This window comes from Pinus tabuliformis, chromosome 3_2, assembly GCF_031772625.1.
Source record: "Pinus tabuliformis cultivar Carrire ecotype Pingquan chromosome 3_2, CPIR1, whole genome shotgun sequence".
In the NCBI taxonomy this organism is placed as follows: domain Eukaryota; kingdom Viridiplantae; phylum Streptophyta; class Pinopsida; order Pinales; family Pinaceae; genus Pinus; species Pinus tabuliformis.
Window position 1 is genome coordinate 36,095,169 of NC_142302.1, and position 20,978 is coordinate 36,116,146.

The window sequence follows — 20,978 nt, forward strand, 5'->3', positions numbered from 1 at the left end:
AATCCTCCCATCAAGTGATTGTAGATGATACGTGTGTGGGCCAAGCTTCTCGTGGACCAGTGTAAGTCCATCGGGCTCCGCTACCGGAACCTGGTGGCATTCAAAAAAACCTTTAAGTGAAGACAACACCACTGCTTCAGGTACTGCGTGCAACATAGGCTCAGATGATGGCATGGGGTAGTTGTTTTTATTCTGGGAACGGTTCAAGTTCCTGAAATCAATGCATAAGCAAATTTTCCCGGATTTCTTATGTGTGGAATTTAAATTAGAAACCCAAGTATGATAACGAAATTTTCAAGTAACCCAAACATCCAACAATTTAGTCAATTCTTTTTGTATAAGGAGTCCAAATGACATATGTGTTTTACCTAACTTTTGCTGCAATGGTTTGGATCCTCCTTTACCTGGAATCCCGTGTTGGGTTATTCGCGTGTCGTATGTACTCAAGTCATCATCTACCCTCATGGACACATCCTGGTACTGTTTGATCAGGTGGTCAAAAGTTGACCATTGCTGTGGCGCGCAGTTTGTACCAAGACTGACCATCTTCGGATTGTGATTGGTCCCCATGTTGCTTTGTTCATTCATAATGGTGGGCTTGTGGGTTCTGTTGTTTCTTGGTCCTTGATCAAAGTTCTACAAATTATGGAGCTTGTTGATTGAACCCAAACCCTCCGTGATGGGGTTGCCTTTCTTGCCCTTAGCTATAGTTTTTAGAGATTGCTCGTGCTTACCTTCATCAATTGTCATGTTCTTGAAAGTATCAACAATTTTCGCAGAGTTTAGTACTACTTTGAGTTCAACCATGTTGAGGTTGAGGGTTCTTGGTAATCCCAACATGAGTGCTTCATGCTCGGTGATGTTGTTTGTGCATTTGAACCTCAAGCAGCTTGAAATCATGTATTTTTTGTTGTTTTGTGCAACTGAGCTATACCTAGTCCTTGAGCCATCAAATGTCTTTGATTCGTCAAAATCCATGGCCCACAACCTGTTTATACATGGACTGTTTGACATGCTTGTTCTGCTACTGCTACTACTGCTACTATTGGTACAATGAACTATACAGGTTTCATTTCCATCACTTGGACAAGGAAGGAGTCCCAATTGTGTGTCTGATGAGGTTGGAGCTTGCTGTGCAGGATAACACTTCAATGTTGTTTCCAGAAAACAGTTGCCAAACATTAGTTCTACGAAGGCCAATGGTTCGTTCTCGCTACTAAGGGGAGTTACGTTGTGTTTCATATACCTCTCAGATAACACTTGGATTTGGTTGCATTTGCCCTTGTATAGAAGCCACATGTGAGACCAGTCAGCAGGAAAGTATCCATCTAGCTTGCTGGACCAGTCTCTACCAAGTAATAGACCATATACTTCTGGTATGTCAACAACAACTATGTTGATGCCTTAGTGGACTCCATTGTCATGAGATAGTCAGATGATCACGTCTCGCAGTTCACCAATGGATGGTATTGATGTCCAATCAAGTTGGATGATTCATGCAGATGTCTCGCTCCATTGAGCATTGATCTTCCTAGCAATGGAGAGTGGCATGATGTTGGCTGCTGTACCAGAATCAACCAAGTAGTTGTGAACATTGTAGTTAAAAAATTCAAATGAAAGTATGAATGGAGGGCAACATGAGTTTGCTTCTTCCATCGGGAGTGTATTAAGCACAGTGGAAAGTGATCCGTGAGGTGTGCTTTCTCCCTTGCCGGTAGAGGTTGCATTGTCCATTGCTATATGTCCCAATGCATGCAATAGGATATCTCGCTGACTCTGGACCATGGCTAACTCGAAAAACTGATGTTCCCCCAAGTTTTCTTCATGTGATCAACAATGTTATATTCTAGAGGTGGTAGAATCACCGAGGTGTCCGGGGTGGAATGGATGTTTGTGCTGTCCCGTAGAGTGTTTTGGAACATGCTGCTCATGGATGTACTCTTATTCGCAGCTGTCTTCTCGGACTTGCTTTGTGTTTTCTGCTTTGGGGTGGCTGGTGGATCAACCTTCTTCATCAGCAGTCTCACTTTCTCTTGCATTTCCCCAAGTGTAGGGGGAGCCCATTTACTCCTAAGATTGTAACGATCATTTTGATTTTGGGGCTGCTTCTTGGCGTTCATCTTCGACATTACTTGCGAGCACTGATATGCATTCACCACATTCCCATAACTTGATATTTCATCAGGTGCAACCTCTTCATCATCGTCAGTGTCTTTCGGTTGCTCCTGCATATTACTTTCCACATCTAGTGTATGATTGCAGACAGAGCTAACGACTCGCTTCTAATCCGAACAAGAGTTCTCTGGGTGGTGTTCTTTGTGGAAGGAGTAGAACTTAGGATCCGCGCACTGTTCGAGTTGTAACACAAGCTTCTGTGTAGTTTTGGAAGCGAATGGTTGTTGCTTGATGAGATGCTCGATGAGTTGTTTTCCTGTCTCTGTCTGGGTGGATGGCTGCTTGCAAATGTGTTTGTTTTCTATTGTTTGAGCTTGGACACTTCCGTGGTCAAGTTCTTGACAAGGCGAGTTAGGGTCTCAATATCAGTTTCTTCCTTGTCTCTGCCCTTGCTCGCCATTGCTTGGGGCTTCTTGCTCGCATCCTTGGAGTCCTTCATTGATTCGTCATCCTTAATGACTCCGATCACGTGCAGGTATTTATCAACAACAATAACCTCTTCGCAACTTTCCAAGAGTGTTGGTTTCGTAGCTCGCTTGACGAACTGCACAATGTTGGTTGGTAGTGCGGACATGTAGTAATCAACAGTGATGGAGTCATGAGGTTTAGTGTCCACTACAAACTTGTTCAAAATACGTGTAAACCTCTGATTGAAGTCTTCTACTTTTTCTTTTCCCTCCATCTTGAGGCTTCCCAACTCTTTGAGTAGCATGGCTGGGGTTTTTTCGTCAACAAAATTCTTAGGGAACATGCTTCTAAATGCACCCCAGTTCTGTATAGAGTTTGGTGGAAGGCTGTGATACCATGCAGCTGCACGACCATCCAAGGTACATGGGAAAAATATACATGCTACGTCATCAAACTGTACCTCAAGGGTCTGCAACTGTAGGTAGTGTTATCACTCAGATTTTCCTTAGAAGTTATTGAAAGAAGGAAAGGATCCAAGGTAACTACAAACCAACTTTTAAACTTGGGTGCTAGCCCACTCAAGTCCAGAGAGGGCTCTCTCTTTATGATTTAGCTATGTTTGAAAAGATTTTAGGCTAGTATTAATGTTTTGTTAGGTTGTTTTGTTTGAGAGTGGTAGAGTTCTAGAACAAATGGGAAAACTAGGCTTTTAGGCCATTAGGCTATGGAGTCAATCAGGGATAATTCACTGGATTAATTCAAATTGCTGAGGTATGAGTTCAACAGGCAGGATAGTAGAATAAAAACAAACTTTGGGGCTTGAATAGGTGATAGTTCTGCTAAAAACTATAGGGCAATCAAGAATCCTCAAGTCAGGATTAGAAAGAGGAAAGGAAGATAAGTCAACTAGCAGAGGGCAAATAAGAATCCTATACCAGGGACTTATTAAAGAAAAACTATAGGGATAGAGGAGCAATTAAGAATTCCTTTATCGAGATAGTTTAGATGAAAACATAGAAATTGTAAACTGTTGATAGCAGAGAGCAATAAAGCTAATTATTATATACTTTGACTATTTTACCATTTATATTTAAGATGCATGAAACATTGAAACATATAGAAAGCACATAAAATCACAAGGATAGAATACTTATTTGTAATTATACTGCACAGGAATTTGATGAAATGTCCTCAACTTTCATTCCTTTTCCAGCAAAAATCCAACTTTGAGTACAAAAGCTTTCTCAACTTGATAGCATAGATTTACAGAGATGTTATAGAATCCACCCACAATACTTCGAATGGAGAAGTATTTATACAAAAATTACATCAAAAATATCTCATAACCACATGAGATTTATTATAGGGAACACAAAATATCTTTTACAAAAAGATAGAGATAGATGGAAAACTGATTGCTGTTGCCCCTTTATTTATGAATGAGCTAGAGGTTGAAACTCGGATTTGCCTCTTGCTGTTGCTTTAGTAATTGTGTTATGGATATTTACTTACTTTTCCCTACTGATACTCTTTATTTGTTCATGATACTCTTTACCTGTTTACCAGACTTTACCTCAGTAAATATTTTCTATTTACCTCAGAGTTACCATAGTAAATTATAGGATATCAGTCATATTGGTACACCATTTTTCCTTTGGTATATTCATCTTGATCAATTTCCGGTATATTTCATCAGCTTCAGTGTACTTAGAAAAATTGGGCTAGATGGTAAACAGGTGTTTCACTTCATGCTCAATATAGAAAAGATTTTCCAAACCATCATACATTACTTTTCCTGTAGGTAGTGCTTTCACTGTGGAAGAGCTGGCTTGATTTCTGGCTTGTTTTTGTAGTTTCTTAATGTAGTCATCATGAGTCATTACCTTGTTGTTTATGACCAGTGGGCTTGGAAGTCCTTTATCCCTTAGAATGTCATATTTTAACATAAAATCATCTATGTCCTCTTGAATACTTTGACATCTTTTTTCCAGGTTAAGCATTAAGTTCTTTTTAATAAGAACTTTCTTACTTTCAAGGATAGTAGCAATTCGATCCTCGATATCCCATTGTTCCAGCTGGTGCTTGCTTTTGCTATTCAAGAAGTTGATCAATTGGGTTGCCTCTTCAAGTTTCTCTTCCAATTCTTCCCTAGTTTTCTGTAATTATAACATTTCATTTAAAGAATCAGTTTTAATGGTGAAAAGGACTTTTTGGTTAGGGGACATTACAGCTCTCATATTGGGGTCGTAGTTTGCATGGCATTGGTGGACAATATCTGGGAAAATATGGAAAGTGGGGAAATGATATTTAGGTAGGTTTGACTCCCAAAGAGCTATTTTATCAGCATTGTTCAGATAATTGTCCCGATAATTGCAGTGTAGCTTCAAGGGGGTTTCATCAAAAGTAAGGTCCTTGATTTGAAAATCTCTATCGTCCAAGGGAAGGTGGTCCAAATCCTTGTGGGGAGTAGTGATTGCTGTGACATTTAGGGTGACAGGAGCTTCCATCCTTGGTTCTTGTGTATTCAAGGACATGGGGAGGGAAATTCAGGGATCTTATGGAGAACCAGGTTGTTCTAGGGAGTATTCAGAGTATTGAACTGCTTTAAATTTTAATAAAAACACTCAATTTCAAAAGAAATTCAGTCCTGGTTTGTTATGAACATAGGGTTTTCCAGTAGAAGTGGGTAAATACCTGGTTATGGTGGTACGGGAAACGGAATGGCACTGGAGTGTAGTTTGGATGAGGCGTGCTGGTCTGTAGTGGCAACTGGGAGTTCAACGGCTTCTTAGAGTTGATGGTTTGCACGCAGGGTGACAACATGAACGTGCTTCTGTGTGCATGGAGAACAGGAGGTTCTATTGTTTCGGTAAAACAAAAAATAATGAAGATTTTTGTTTTTATTCACAAAGTCAAAATGTTTGGCGGGTATGGTGAAAGGGACAGATGGCGCCAATTGATGGATGGGACACTTTGTCATTTAGTGATGGTGGTAAGTGGAAGCAGTAATGGTTTTCATCGCACAACTTTTGAGAGGTTGGTGGTTTTGGCAGAGGGTCACACGATGCCACAAATTGGATGACACGTAGCATCGGTGAAAAGTCAAAACAGCGTGTGTCGGTTGGTTAACGTTTGACCAAAAGGCCCGCGCGATATGAGCGAGAGTCGTTCGATGAGGGAAGGCAGATCATGCGGTAGTCGACAGTGAAAAGTGTTAGGGAGTTAATGGAGGGGGCCCGATGGCATAATCAACATAATTAAAAGACTTTAATTATATCGGGGGTGAATGTGTTGGCGGAGAGGCTATTATTTAATCCAGGTGATTAATTAATTCCTTTTTAACATGTCGGGGGTTTTGGCTCCTAATTAATCGTGGTTCAATTAATTAATCCAACTTAATTAACTTTATTATGGTTTACTTTTCAAACAATCGGGACGGGATATTTATCTACTTTGTGATTTTTATTAATAATACGAAAAAGGGTAATTTGTTTTGGGAGTTAAATAAATAATAAGAATTAAAAGCTAATATGACCATGGAAAAAGAAAATGCGCTAAGTAAATGTTTCTGAAAATACATTCATCATCCAACATTATGACTTAGGCTAAAATGTGTTTGGGGGGGTTTTTATGAAGAACCATTTATTTTTCCTAAGTAAAAGAGTGATTTTACCCTGGGAAAAGGATTTGAAGGGAATGAATGAATTATGGAGGGGGTGAATTTTGATGAAGGGGATTTAACACTTAGGCCTTACAAGTTATTGGGCCAAGGGTCTGGTCCCTCCAGTAGTCAGAGAAATGATCTGAGCCCCTTTAACTTTTAGGTTGTTGGTGCCTTTGGTACTTATGTGAAATTAGTAAAATTTAGGGGAAAAATGAGTGAGGAGGTTAGTTAGTTTGACTTTTGTCTATGATGTAAATGTCTTCATTGTCATCCATATTTTTAAGTGCTTTTGATGATGAAAGTATATGACTTGATATTTGGATAATCATTCATCATGCATAATTCTGCAACCATTCATCTACTTACCCTACCTACTTATCCTACCATTTTTTCTTCTTTTATTAGGGTGCACTTAAACTGGCAAACCCTTATCAAAACCTTTTCTTTTCTTTTACAATGGTATTCTAACTAAGTCTAACCTTATTACATCCAAGGGCTCAGATTAAACTGTTGAGCTCCTTTTATTCACTCTACCTATCTACTTATCTGCCAAGATTAAATAGTTTGGTCAGATTTTATTCTCTATCTCTAAGCATGAAATTCAAAACATGGAATAACCAAGATTAAACTATTTGGTTACCATGGATTGTGGCATAAGTAACAAGTTGCACACAATCATTTATACAAAAAGTGAAATAGTAGTGGCATTTTGACTTGCACCCTTTCATGGTATTTTCATTTTTCTTTGGGGTTCATTTTCTTTCATTTTTTGACCTTTTATTCTTTTTCTAGGACATACCCTCTTTACATTTTTTAATTTTTGATTTTGAATATGGAAAACATTTGCAACAAGCAAAGGTATGTACATATTTCAGCTCTAAACCAAATAAATCATGATATATGACACCTATTGGTATAGGAACATAATAGTGGCTCTAATTGGGGATGGCTTTTCCTGGTGGAAAGTCAAGAATTGTAGATCAATGGCCTTTGAAAGACTTTGATTATGTTCTGCAAATCTCCTTTTCCCTGTTGCTTTATTTGTATGTATAACAGTAATACTTCTGAAGCTTAGGGCCTTCTCTTCGGGCTTTAACTTCAAAACTTTTACCATCCAATGAACACTGAACTATAAAAGGATATAATGTATATAGTTTAAAAACATGGTAAGATTAGAAACTAGGATCAATGTAGTTCTTTAACATTCGACCATTTACTGGTCCTCCTTCGATCTCTGCACCATCCAATTCTTTAAGAAAATATGAATTCTTTCCTCTGAAGGCATATATTATGTATGGACCTTTCCATAGGAAGTGAAACTTCCCATGTTTCCCATTGTCCTCTCTTCTTGAATCCCACTTTAACACTTTGTCTCCTAGATAGAAATCTTCTGCTTTGGTCCTTTTGTCAAAAATATTCTTAAGTTTTTCTTGCAGTACTTGGGCTATGTTGTATACTTCCTCTCTGGTTTGCTGTAAATGGATAGTCTAGTTAATGCTCCTCTGTATATCATTCGGTTCCACTTGGGCTTCTTGAAGTAATTTCATGACTGGAACTCCTAAAGATGAGGGGAAAACTACCTCCATTCCATACACTAGCTCATAGGGACTGGTTCCAATGGATTTCTTAGTTGTAAGCCTGTCTGCCCACAAAGCATTGGTTAATTTCTTGTTCCAAGTTTTCTTATTGTCTTCCAATAGTTTTTTGATAATATTCATTAGACTTTTATTGGAGGATTCTGCAAGTCCATTCCCTTGAGGATAGTAAGCTGTGGAATGACCAAGTGTTATATGATACTTGTGAAAAAAATCAATCATTTTCTTTGACTTGAAGGCTGCAACATTATCTGTGATGATTTTGTCAGGACAACCAAACCTAGATAGAATATTAGCCTCTAGAAAACCTATTATTACAGTATCAGTGGCCTGTGTAGAGGGAATAGCTTCTATCCATTTTATAAAGTAATCAGTTGCAGTGAGTATCCATTTATGGTGAGCAGAAAAGGGTGGATGGATTTCTCCAATGAATTCAAGACCCCATTGTTGAAAATGTTTTTCTGTGGAAATAGGTTTCAAAGGCAAGGGTAAAAGTTTTGTTTTGCCTTTGAAGGTCTAGCATTTATGGCAAGAAGTTACAAATCTTTTAACATCTGCAAACAAGGTTGACCAGTAAAATCCAGCTCTTATAATTTTGACAGCAGTTGACTTCCAGTAGAGATGTCCACCACAATCCCCTGCATGAAATTCTTGGAGTACTTTGTCAGATTCTTCTTTTAATAATCAGTTCAACAAAATACCTTCATGATTTCTCCAAAACAAAATATTATCCATAATGCAAAATTTCGAAGCTTTTATTTTCAAAAGCCTACTCTTAGTTCTAGATAACCCTGGAGGAGCCTGCAGGTTTTGTAGAACATATATAATACCAGCATACCAAGGGGAATCTAGAAAGGGCTGGCTGATCTGTGGAGTCACCATCTCCTGTTCATTATCCAGTGTTGCAATAAGATTTATGTCTAGGGATTGGCAATTTGTTTCTGCCATAAGTTTGGCCAATCCTTGACCTTTAATTAACTTGGTAGGTTTTATCTCTATATCATATTCTAAAATAGTAGCTATTCATTTTCCCCCCTTGCCATTAACTCCATCCTGTGTCAGGATATCTTTGACTACAACATTGGGAACATAAGCTATTACATGAGAATACAAAATATACACTCTGAAATCCTTAATAGCTTTTACTAAAGCGAAAGCTTGTTTCTCCATTATTTTATACTTTAATGAGGCATCTCTAAGGGCTTTAATGAAAAAGGCTATCGGGTTTTCACATCCTTGATCATCCTTTTGTAGTAAGACTGCAACTATGGTGTGTTCTAATGCAAAGGAAAAGATAATGAAGTCTCTGTCAAATTTTGGGGTTGTAAGGACTGGTGTTTGAGTTAAGGCTAATTTTATTTATTTGAATGATTTTTTAGCCTCTACTGTCCACTTAATAGCCAAATATTTTTTCAACATGTTATTCAATAATCTAATTAGTTCAGCTAAGTTAGAGATGAATCTTCTTAAAAAAATTATTTTTCCTAAAATGCCTGAAGTTCTTTAATGTTTCTTGGGTGAGGTATTTGCAAGATAGCTTTAATCCTAGTTGGGTTAATTCAGATTCCATCTTTAGAGATAATGTGGCCTAACAGTTTTCCTTCTTCCAACCCAAATAAAGACTTCTTTGGGTTCAGAGAAATGCCATATTTTCTGCATTTAAGAAAAACTTGCCTAAGATGATCCAGGTGTTGTTGATCTGACTTAGAAAAAACTGTTATATCATCAAGGTATATAACCAGGAAATCATGGATTTCTTTTGCAAAGGCAATATACATTGCCCTTTGAAAGGTGGCTCCTACATTTTTCAATCCAAATGGAATTTTGACATACATGAAGGTGCCCCATGGTGTTATCAATGCATTTTTTGCTTGGTCATCAAGATGGACTAAAATTTGGTTGTAACCCGAGAATCCATCTAAAAGTGAAATCCTTATGGAACCTACTACCCTTTGTAGTATGTGATCCATTTTAGGTAAGGGATAGTTGTATTTGAGTGAGACTTTGTTCAAATTTCTAAGGTCAACACACAGTCTGATTTCTCCTTTTTTCTTTCTTGTAGGGACAAGATTGGATACCCAATCTGAAAACCTAATGGGGGCAATGATTCATGCTTCATACATTCGTTTGATCTCTTTTTCAATGGAAGGTAATAAAACAGGATTAATTATTCTTAGATTTTACCTAAAAGGTTTCTAATCTTCTTTCAAAGGGATAGTGTGTTGTATAATACTGGTATCATAGGATTTTAAGTCTTCGTAACTCCAGGCAAAAACATCCTGAAATTCTGTCATTAGTTCAACATATTTTAGCTTTTCATCAGTGGGTAACGATTTAGACAATTTTATCAGCTTAGGATTCTCTTGAGTTCCTATGTTGCATTCTTCAATGTCTGCTTTCAAGGGCTCCATCTTAGGTTTTTTAGGAATATCATTGGAATCAAATAAGTCCTCCAAAGGAGTCAATCCCTTGGGTAATTGGTTATCTTTGAGATTTATGACTTCAATTTCATCATCAATTATTTCATCAATATCCATTTGCTTTAAGTCCTGAATATCTGTTTTTATGAATTTAGTAGGGTGAAGCATGTTTATTGAGTTTTCTTCCAATTTGTTAATGTCTAACTCATTAGTGTGATCAAAATCTGAAACTATGTCTACATCTATATTAATGCTAGCAAATTCTTCATCTAATGTCAGAAAGTGATTAATTTGCTTATCATTTTCAAAAACTTGCCAGTTTTCTAGGAATGGTTGCAAGCTTGGTTTCTAAAAAAGTGTTAAGGATTTCTACAACTGTACCTCTGTAAAGTCCTAATCTAGGGTCTTTGGTTATGCAAACTCCATTAATCTGTTTAACCATTAGTTCAAAATCTCCCATGATTGATACTGTTATAACTCCCAATCCTTTGACTAGCTTGAGGCCTAGCAGGAGTGCTCCATATTCCGCCATATTGTTTGTGCATTTGAAGTTTAACCTATAGGCATGTCCTTCTGCATGGTCATTCTCTAAGTTATATATCCATACCCCTACCCCTGCACCTAATTTGTTTACTGAACCATCAAACTCTAGATGCCAAAAAATTTCATGTTCATAGCTTTCATCCGGGGCAGTGGAATATTTTTTAGCTAAGGCATTTGGATTTTCTTTTCATCTGATATCTCTTGAATTTGGACAATTGAATTTTCTTTTATAATTTCTTTTGGTTCTGCTACTACATCATTTGGAGTATCTTCTATATTAGTTTCTGCATTATAGAGAATAAAGGAATCCATATCAGAATGCACTAAGTAAATAGGAAAGTTTTGAGGTCTTTCTTGACTACTCACTACATACTTCATTAGAGTTTCTCTATATAGCTTCTTTGGTTGTCCAAAAATAGATATGTTGGCGTATGACATGTCTAATTGTAGAGACCCTTGAAGTTTGGCACCCCAGGATCTTGACAACAACATGCCATACTTGGGTGGAATATCTGCTACAACAATATCCATGAGTATAGTTTTGGCAGGGTATTGGACCACAAGTCCTTAATAAGTCCTAAACACTAACTTGACTCGAATCAAAGGAAAATAAATCCCTATAGGGTCTAGTGATGTCTAAGTTAAGTTTCTCCATAAAAGACTTGGGCATGAGGTTGTGCGAGGCACCAGAGTCAAACATGGCATTATGCAAAATTTTGTCATGGATATTGAGACTGACATAGAAGGGTGGTATCCCTCCTTCCATTGGTTTCCCATTTACTTCAGGGCCAAAAATCAACTCGGGCTGGTCATCAAAGAGATTTACAGAATCTTCATTTTCAATGACATTTAATGATTTTCTTATCTGAGACCTGTAAGCATCTTGTTTTACTAGTTCTGTCAAAGGAACTGAAATTTTAAGCTTGGCCACCTTTTCTCCAAGATTAAAGGGCAGGACTACTTTGTCTATTTGAACTTTTGGGTTTCTGGCAGCAGTGTTTTTTATGTTTTCTTCTCTTTTAGGATTTGGGACATCCTTTGCTGATTTTTCTAATCCGATCTTTAGAGACTCTTCCACTGTTTCCTTGGAGGAAGTGAAGTGGAAGGTTTTCCATTATTGGGCTGATTATCAGACACATCTTCTTTGGTGGGGCTGGAAGGTTTTTGATTTGTTTTAGAAAGGATCTAAATTGTTTTTGTCACTGGAACTGTTTTACCATTTTTAGTTTGATTAAGACCTATTTTCTGGTTTGGTTTTGGGCCATCAGTACTTTTTCTGCTTCTTAAATTACACTGCTTATGTACCTCAAAAATAACAGAGTCATATCCCTGTCTGAAATCAAATGACTCTCCTGTTTGGTTTGGAATTTTTGTAGCACATGGGACTCTTGGTCGTCCTGAGTTAGGAAGACATATTCCTCGTCATCTAGACCAATTAAATTTATCTGAGTGTCTTGTTCAGGGTCTTCTGAGTGGGAGGCCTCTACATAGTTTTCTTGGAAAGGTGGTCTGATATTCTGGTCAAGAATATTCTTTCCAACATTTTGGTTCTGATTTTTATAAATTTAGGATTTCTCCCTGAATTAGCCTGTTGGCCATCCCAAGGAGATTTTCTTTCAATTATTTCAGCTCTATCCAACAATCTGTCCATTCCTTTAACTATAGCATCCATCTTTTGTTCAAAGGGTGTATTCTCTTCTTTTGCAGGTATTCTTCTCTCGTTCCTAGCTTTGGCTCTTTTGGAAAGTAGGTTATCCTCAACACTTACTGCTACAGTCTGCATTTCTTCCAGAGTGGGGGGGTTCCTTTCTCTTAACTGGAAAGCCATATCTGAGTCAAACACATCAGGAAATTTGATCAGGGCTAAACCAGGTGGGGGTCTAATGTTGAGTGGAATGGCACTATAAACACTATTGAACCTAGTGCAATAGTCCTAAACGGTTTCATGAGGTCCCCTTTTAAGGTTCTCATATTCAGATAAAATCTGCAGGGGGTCCTTCCTTTTCTCCCACCTATTCAATAATTGTTGGTAGAGAATTCTTAAGCTATCTATACTTTGGGGGGCTAAAGATCTAAACCAAGTTCTAACTTCCCCAGTCAAACTCTGAACAAAAATTCTCATTTGAACATCAACTATGTCAATTTCATATATCTCAAAATAGTCAGTCATTTTCTTAGTGTGTTGCTGAGCTGTGTAGGTTCCAGTGCCATCAAAAGTAGTAATTTTACTTTGATAGTCCTGAGGCATGGCACCTAGGGGAGCAGGCACCACAAAGGGAGCATATCTATTGGCCATGATTCTAGTTTTGGTAGTAGTATGAACAGGAGTTGGGGTAATAGGAGGTGTTTGGGTTGTAGAGGAAGAACTGGAGGTGGTAGTGGGATGTTGGGTGATGATTGGAGGGAGGGGAAGTGAAGGGATGAAGGGAGGGGTGGAATGGATTTCAGAAGAGTGAGGAAATAATGATGAACTAGCAGAAAGAGAAGTAGTTTCAGAAAGTTCAGGTGTTCTATCAGTGGTAAGAGATGACTGAGTGGAATTCTACAGATATTGATCAATTGACAAATTGGCTCGTTGGGATTCAAGTTCTCTAAGGAATTCTGGATCTTGGACTAGGTCCAATAATTCACTGTCAGATGTGGTTCTAAATAGAAAGAGTTCAAAATGTTCGTCAAAAGGAAGATCTTCTAGGAAACACCACTTAAGAGGACATGAATGTGATCTGAACAAAAGTCTGGGACTCAATGAACTTTCTTGTCTTCTAATGATTCTCATAATCAGGTTGGGATTTTCAAACACAGGGGGAGGATTTGGATCAAGGTTAGCCCTGGTGTAATGAGTTCTTCCTGAAGCTAGATTTCGAGCTTTTCGATGCTATTCTTTTATGGATTGTTTCAAAATAACTTCTAATAATCCTTTAAGATGCTCTAAATTAAGCTTTTTAGGTTTCTTAAAGGTTTGTTTCAACTGAGGATTAGTTCTTCCCCAGTATGGTCGCCACCATGTTATCACTCAGATTTTCCTTAGAAGTTATTGAAAGAAGGAAAGGATCCAAGGTAATTACAAACCAACTTTTAGACTCGGGTGCTAGCCCACTCAAGTCCAGAGAGGGCTCTCTCTTTATGATTTAGCTATGTTTGAAAATATTTTAGGCTAATATTAATGTTCAGTGAGGTTGTTTTGTTTGAGAGTGGTGGAGTTTTGAAACAAATGGGCAAACTAGGCTTTTAGGCCATTGGGTTATGGAGTCAATCAGGGATAATTCACTAGATTAAGTCAAATTGCTGAGGTATGAGTTCAACAGGCAGGATAGTAGAATAAAAACAAACTTTGGGGCTTGAATGGGTGATAGTTCTGCTCAAAACTAGAGGGAAATCAAGAATCCCCAAGTTAGGATTAGAAAGAGGAAAGGAAGATAAGTCAACTAGCAAAGAGCAATTAAGAATCCTATACTAGGGACTTATTAGAGAAAAACTACAGGGATAAAGGAGCAATTAAGAATTCCTTTATCGAGATAGTTTAGAAGAAAACATAGAAATGGTAAACTGGTGATAGCAGAGAGCAATAAAGCTAATTTTGATATACTTTGACTATTTTACCATTTATATTTGAGATGCATGAAACATTGAAACATATAGAAATCACCTAAAATCACAAGGATAGAATACTTATTTGTAATTATACTGCACAGGAATCTGATGAAATGTCCTCAACTTTCATTCCTTTTCCAGCAAAAATCCAACTTTGAGTACAAAAGCTTTCTCAACTTGATAGCATAGATTTACAGAGATGTTATAGAATCCACCCACAATACTTCGAATGGAGAAGTATTTATACAAAAATTACATCAAAAATATCTCATAACCACATGAGATTTATTATAGGGAATACAAAATATCTTTTACAAAAAGATAGAGACAGATGGAAAACTGATCACTGTTGTCCCTTTATTTATGAATGAGCTAGAGGTTGAAACTTGGATTTTCCTCTTGTTGTTGCTTTAGTAATTGTGTGCTGGATCTTTACTTACTTTTCCCTACTGATACTCTTTATCTGTTCCTGATATCCTTTACCTCTTTACCAGACTTTTCCTCAGTAAATATTTTCTATTTACCTCAGAGTTACCATAGTCAATTATAGGATATCAGTCATATTGGTCCACCATTCTTCCTTTGGTATCTTCATCCTGATCAATTTCCTATATATTTCGTCAGCTTCAGTGTACTTAGAAAAATTGGGCTAGACGGTAAACAAGTGTTTCACTTCATGCTCAATATAGAAAAGATTTTCCAAACCATCATACAATACTTTTCTTGTAGGTAGTGCTTTCACCGTGGAAGAGATGGCTTGATTTCTAGCTTGATTTTGTGGTTTCTCAATGTAGTCATCATGAGTCATCAACTTGTCGTTTATGACCAGTGGGCTTGGAAGTCCTTTATCCCTTAGAATGTCATATTTTAACATAAAATCATCTATGTCCTCTTGAATACTTTGACATCTTTTTTCCAAGTTAAGCATTAAGTTCTTTTTAATAAGGACTTTCTTAATTTCAAGGATAGTAGCAGTTCGATCCTCGATATCCCATTGTTCCAGCTGGTGCTTTCTTTTTTTATTCAAGAAGTTGATAAATTGGGTTTCCTCTTCAAGTTTCTCTCCCAATTCTTCCCTGGTCTTCTGTAATTGCAACATTTCATTTATAGACTCAGCTGTAATGGTGAAAAGAACCTTCTAGTTAGGGGACATTACAGCTCTCATATTGGGGTCGTAGTTTGCATGGCATTGGTGGACAATATCTGGGAAAATATTGAAAGTGGGGAATTGATATTTAGGTAGGTTTGATTCCCAAAAACCTATTTTATTAGCATTCTTAAGATAATTGTCCTGATACTTGTAGTGTAGCTTCAAGGGGGTTTCATCAAAAGTAAGGTCCTTGATTTGAAAATCTCTATCGGCCAAGGGAAGGTGGTCCAAATCCCTATGGGGAGTAGTGATTGGCATGACATTTAGGGTGACAGGAGCTTCCATCCTTGGTTCTTGTGTATTCAAGGACGTGGGGAGGGAAATTCAGGGATCTTATGGAGAACCAGGTTGTTCTAGGGAGTATTCAGAGTATTGAACTGCTTTAAATTTTGATAAAAACACTCAATTTCGAAAGCAATTCAGTCCTGGTTTGTTATGAACATAGAGTTTTCCAGTAGAAGTGGGTAAATACCTGGTTATGGTGGTACGTGAAACGAAATGGCAGTGGAGTGTAGGTTGGATGAGGCGTGCTAGTCTGCAGTGGCAACTAGGAGTTCAGTGGCTTCTTGGAGTTGATGGTTTGCACGTAGGGTGACAGCATGAACGTGCTTTTGTGTGCATGGAGAACAGGAGGTTCTCTTGTTTTGGTAAGACAAAAAATAATGAAGATTTTTGTTTAGTGATGGCGGTAAGCAAAAGCAGTAGTGGTTTTCATCGCACAACTTTTGAGAGGTTGGTAGTTTTGGTAGAGGGTCGTGCGATGCCACAAATTGGATGACACGTAGCATCGACGAAAAGTCAAAACAACTTGTATCGGGTGGTTAACATTCGACCAAAAGGCCCACGTGATATGAGCGAGAGTCGATGGATGAGGGAAGGCAGATCGTGAGGTAGTCGACAACGGAAAGTGTTAGGGAGTTAATGGAGGGGGGCCTGATGGCATAGTCAACATAATTAAATGACTTTAATTATATCGGGGGTGAATGTATTGGCAGAGAGGCTATTATTTAATCCAGGTGATTAATTAATTCATTTTTAACATGTCGGGGGTTTGGCTCTTAATTAATCGCAGTTTGATTAATTAATCCAACTTAATTAACTTTATTATGGTTTATTTTTCAAACCATTGGGATGGGATATACATCTATTTTGGGATTTTTATTAATAATACGGAAATGGGTAATTTGTTTTGGGAGTTAGATAAATAATAATAATTAAAAGTTAATATGACCATGGAAAAAGAAAATGCGCTCAGTAAATGTTTCCGAAAATACATTCATCATCCAACATTATGACTTAGGCTAAAATGTGTTTGGGGGCGTTTTATGAAGAACCATTTATTTTTCGTAAGTAAAAGAGTGATTTTATCCTAGGAAAAGGATTTGAAGGGAATGAATGAATTATGGAGGGGGTGAATTTTGATGAAGGGGCTTTATCACTTAGGCCTTACAAGTTATTGGGATGAGGGTCTGGTCCCTCTAGAAGTCAGAGAAATGCTCTGAACCCCTTTAACTTTTAGGTTGTTGGTGCCTTTAGTACTTATGGGAAATTAGTAAAATTTAGGGAAAAAATGAGTGAGGAGGTTAATTAGTTTGACTTTTGTCTATGATGTAAATGTCTTCATTGTCATCCATATCTTTAAGTGCTTTTGATGATGAAAGTATATGACTTGATATCTAGATAATCATTCATCATACATAATTCTACAACCATTCATCTACTTACCCTACCTATTTATCCTACCATTTTTTCTTCTTTTATTAGGGTGCACTTAAACTCGCAAACCCTTATCAAAACCTTTTCTTTTCTTTTACAATGGTATTCTAACTAAGTCTAACCTTATTACATCCAAGGGCTTAGATTAAACTATTGAGCTCCTTTTATTCACTCTACCTATCTACTTATCTGCCAAGATTAAACAGTTTGGTCAGATTTTATTCTCTATCTCTAAGCATGAAATTGAAAACATGGAATAACCAAGATTAAACTATTTGGTTACGATGGATTGTGGCATAAGTAACAAGTTGCACACAATCATTTATACAAAAAGTGAAATAGTAGTGGCATTTTGACTTGCACACTTTCATGGTCTTTTCATTTTTCTTTGGGGTTCATTTTCTTTCATTTTTTGACCTTTTCTTTATTCTTTTTGTCCTTTTATTCTTTTTCTAGGACATACCCTCTTTACATTTTTTAATTTTTGATTTTGAATATGGAAAAAATTTGCAACAAGCAAAGGTATGTACATATTTCAGAGCTAAACCAAGTCAATCATGATATATGACACCTATTGGTATAGGAACATAATAGTGGCTCCACTTGGGGATGGCTTTTCCTGGTGGAAAGTCAAGAACTGTAGATCAATGGCCTTTGAAAGACTTTGATTGTGCTCTGCAAATCTCCTTTTCCCTGCTGCTTTATTTGTATGTATAACAGTAATACTTTTGAAGCTTAGGGCCTTCTCTTCGGGCTTCAACTTCAAAACTTTTACCATCCAATCAACACTGAACTGTAAAAGGATATAATATATACAGTTTAAAAACATGGTAAGATTAGAAACTAGGATCAATGTAGTTCTTTAACATTTGACCATTGACTGGTCCTCCTTCGATCTCTGCACCATCTAATTCTTTAAGAAAATATGAATTATTTCCTTTGAAGGCATATATTATGTATGGACCTTTCCACAAGAAGTCAAACTTCCCATGTTTCCCTTTGTCCTCTCTTCTTGAATCCCACTTTAACACTTTGTCTCCCAGATAGAAGTCTTCTGCTTTGGTCCTTTTGTCAAAAATCTTCTTAAGTTTTTCTTGCAGTACTTAGGCTCTGTTGTATACTTCCTCTCTGGTTTGCTGTAAATGGATAGTTTGGTTAATTCTCCTCTATATATCATTTGGTTCCACTTGGGCTTCTTGAAGTAATTTCATGACTAGAACTCCTAAAGATGAGGGGAAAACTGCCTCCATTCCATACACTAGCTCATAGGGACTGGTTCCAATGGATTTCTTAGTTGTAAGCCTATCTGCCCACAAAACATTGGTTAATTTCTTGTTCCAAGTTTTCTTATTGTCTTCCAATAGTTTTTTGATAATATTCATTAGACTTTTATTGGAGGATTCTGCAAGTCCATTCCCTTGAGGATAGTAAGCTGTGGAATGACCAAGTGTTATATGATACTTGTGACAGAAATCAATCATTTTCTTTGACTTGAAGGCTGCAACATTATCTGTGATGATTTTGTCAAGACAACCAAACCTAGACAAAATATTAGCCTCTAGAAAACCTATTATTACAGTATCAGTGGCATGTCTAGAGGGAATAGCTTCTATCCATTTGGTAAAGTAATCAGTTGCAGTGAGTATCCATTTATGCTGAGAAGAAGAGGGTGGATGGATTTCTCCAATGAAGTCAAGACCCCATTGTTGAAAAGGTTTTTCTGTGGAAATAGGTTTCAAAGGCAATGTTGGGTCCCTATAATACTAGTGATTAGCCCATTACTATTGTAGTTATATCCCTTATTTATATTGTTGTGCCCCTATTACCCCCATATTGTTATTTCTGTGCCCCATAGAATCCCTCTATTGTTATTTTTGTGGCTTTATATTATTATTGTTAGGTCGGCTGGATTATATTGTGACTCCTTAGACTCCTATATATAGAAAGGAGGTTTTGTCATTTGTATCATCCAAGAATTGTTCATTTATGTAATGTAAAGGAGGTTGCCCCCTCGAAGAGGCTGAATTCTAAGGCGTTGATCTTTCTTTTCTATCTTTTCTTGAGCTGGTTTCATAACATTTGGTATCAGAGCTTTGGATTCTAGGGTTTCGCTGCTCCAAACAGGTCATCGTGGAATTTTCGCTATAACTTTTTTTCTGTGACGTTTTAGAAGTTGCAAAAAAAACCCATTTGATAAGAAATCGCGCTGAACCTTGGGTCCAAATTTCAGAGCTTTTTGCGCGATATTTTCGGAGATATGATCTGAGTAAGTTGGTCTTTTTGCAGACTCCTGAATTACACTCAAAACAGGTGACCTGGGGAAAATCGTCATAACTTTCTTTTTGAGCATCGGATTGAAATTTTGTAAGAAGGTACAGAAAGAGGACGGACTGTAGTTTTCTTTATATATTTTTCAGAGTCAAAGGTTGAAGCAATGACACGTGGCACTTCATACAATTTCGCTCTACTGAAATAGTCTATAATCAGGTCACTGCGGAAGATTGTGCATAACTCTTTTTTGGAGAATCCAATTTGGATCAGACTAGTGGAATTGGAAAGAGAACATAAAAGGCTACTATAGGTCACAATTTCAGAACTGGATGATTTGAAATTACAGAGATACATCAGATTCAATATCAGGCTTCTACAAAGTAAAAAAAGGTGTGTAGTTTTTTTTTTTTAATTTTTGCATAAGCTTGGTTTGAAGGAATTCAAAGGGCATAGTAAAGCATTATTATTGGTAACTGATGCCTCGAGGAAAGAAAATGCAAACACCTAGTAAGGAACCTGAAAGCTCTAGCATGACTCATGAAGAAGAGGAAGAAATGCTACATGATATATCAAAATTACAAGAACAAGTGCAACAAATGTCACGCTCACAAAAGCTAACAGATGCTAAGATAAATGGCGTGGAATCTAAGATAAATGGCGTGGAATCTAAGATAAAGGGCATGGAAGCTAAGATGGATGATCTGAAGATAGATTTGAGGATAGATTTGAAGACAGACATGACAGATTTGAAGACAGATTTGACAAATTTTCTACAAGAAATACTTACTAATGGTGAAAAGGTTGTAAAGGAAACTCATGATGTGAACAAAAGAAATGTTAATCATGATTCCATAGACTCTAATGTTGGATCGAAGACCCACCATATTCCAAAAATCGATATGAGGAAGTTTGATGGCAAGGATCCCGCCACATGGATATTACAGATGGAGCAATTCTTCGATCTCAATAATGTGCAAAACACACAAAAGGTACGTATGGCAACTTTATATTTGGAACCAAATCAGTTTGTATGGTATCAATGGCTTTGTTCTCGTAAACAATTTATCACTTGGGCAATTTTTACGGAAGAATTGATAGCACATTATGAGGATACAAAAAGCAACACTTTTTTTAGCCAATTGATAAGTCTCAAACAAAAGGGTTCAATAATGGAGCACATTGAGGAGTTCCAAAAATTGAACATAAGGGTAAAAGATATTCCAGAGGAGCATAGGATTGATGTGTTCATAGGGTCTTTAAAGGATAATATCCAACATGATGTGCGCCTTTGGGAACCTGATTCATTAGAGAAGGCATTCAGGTTAGCAAGAAAAATGGAAAGCAAAATTATGGCAACTAGGAAGCATACCATTCACAACTATAAAGACGGAAGTGTTGTTGCCCATAGTCTTCCACAACCTACAAGGTTGACACCACAACAATTG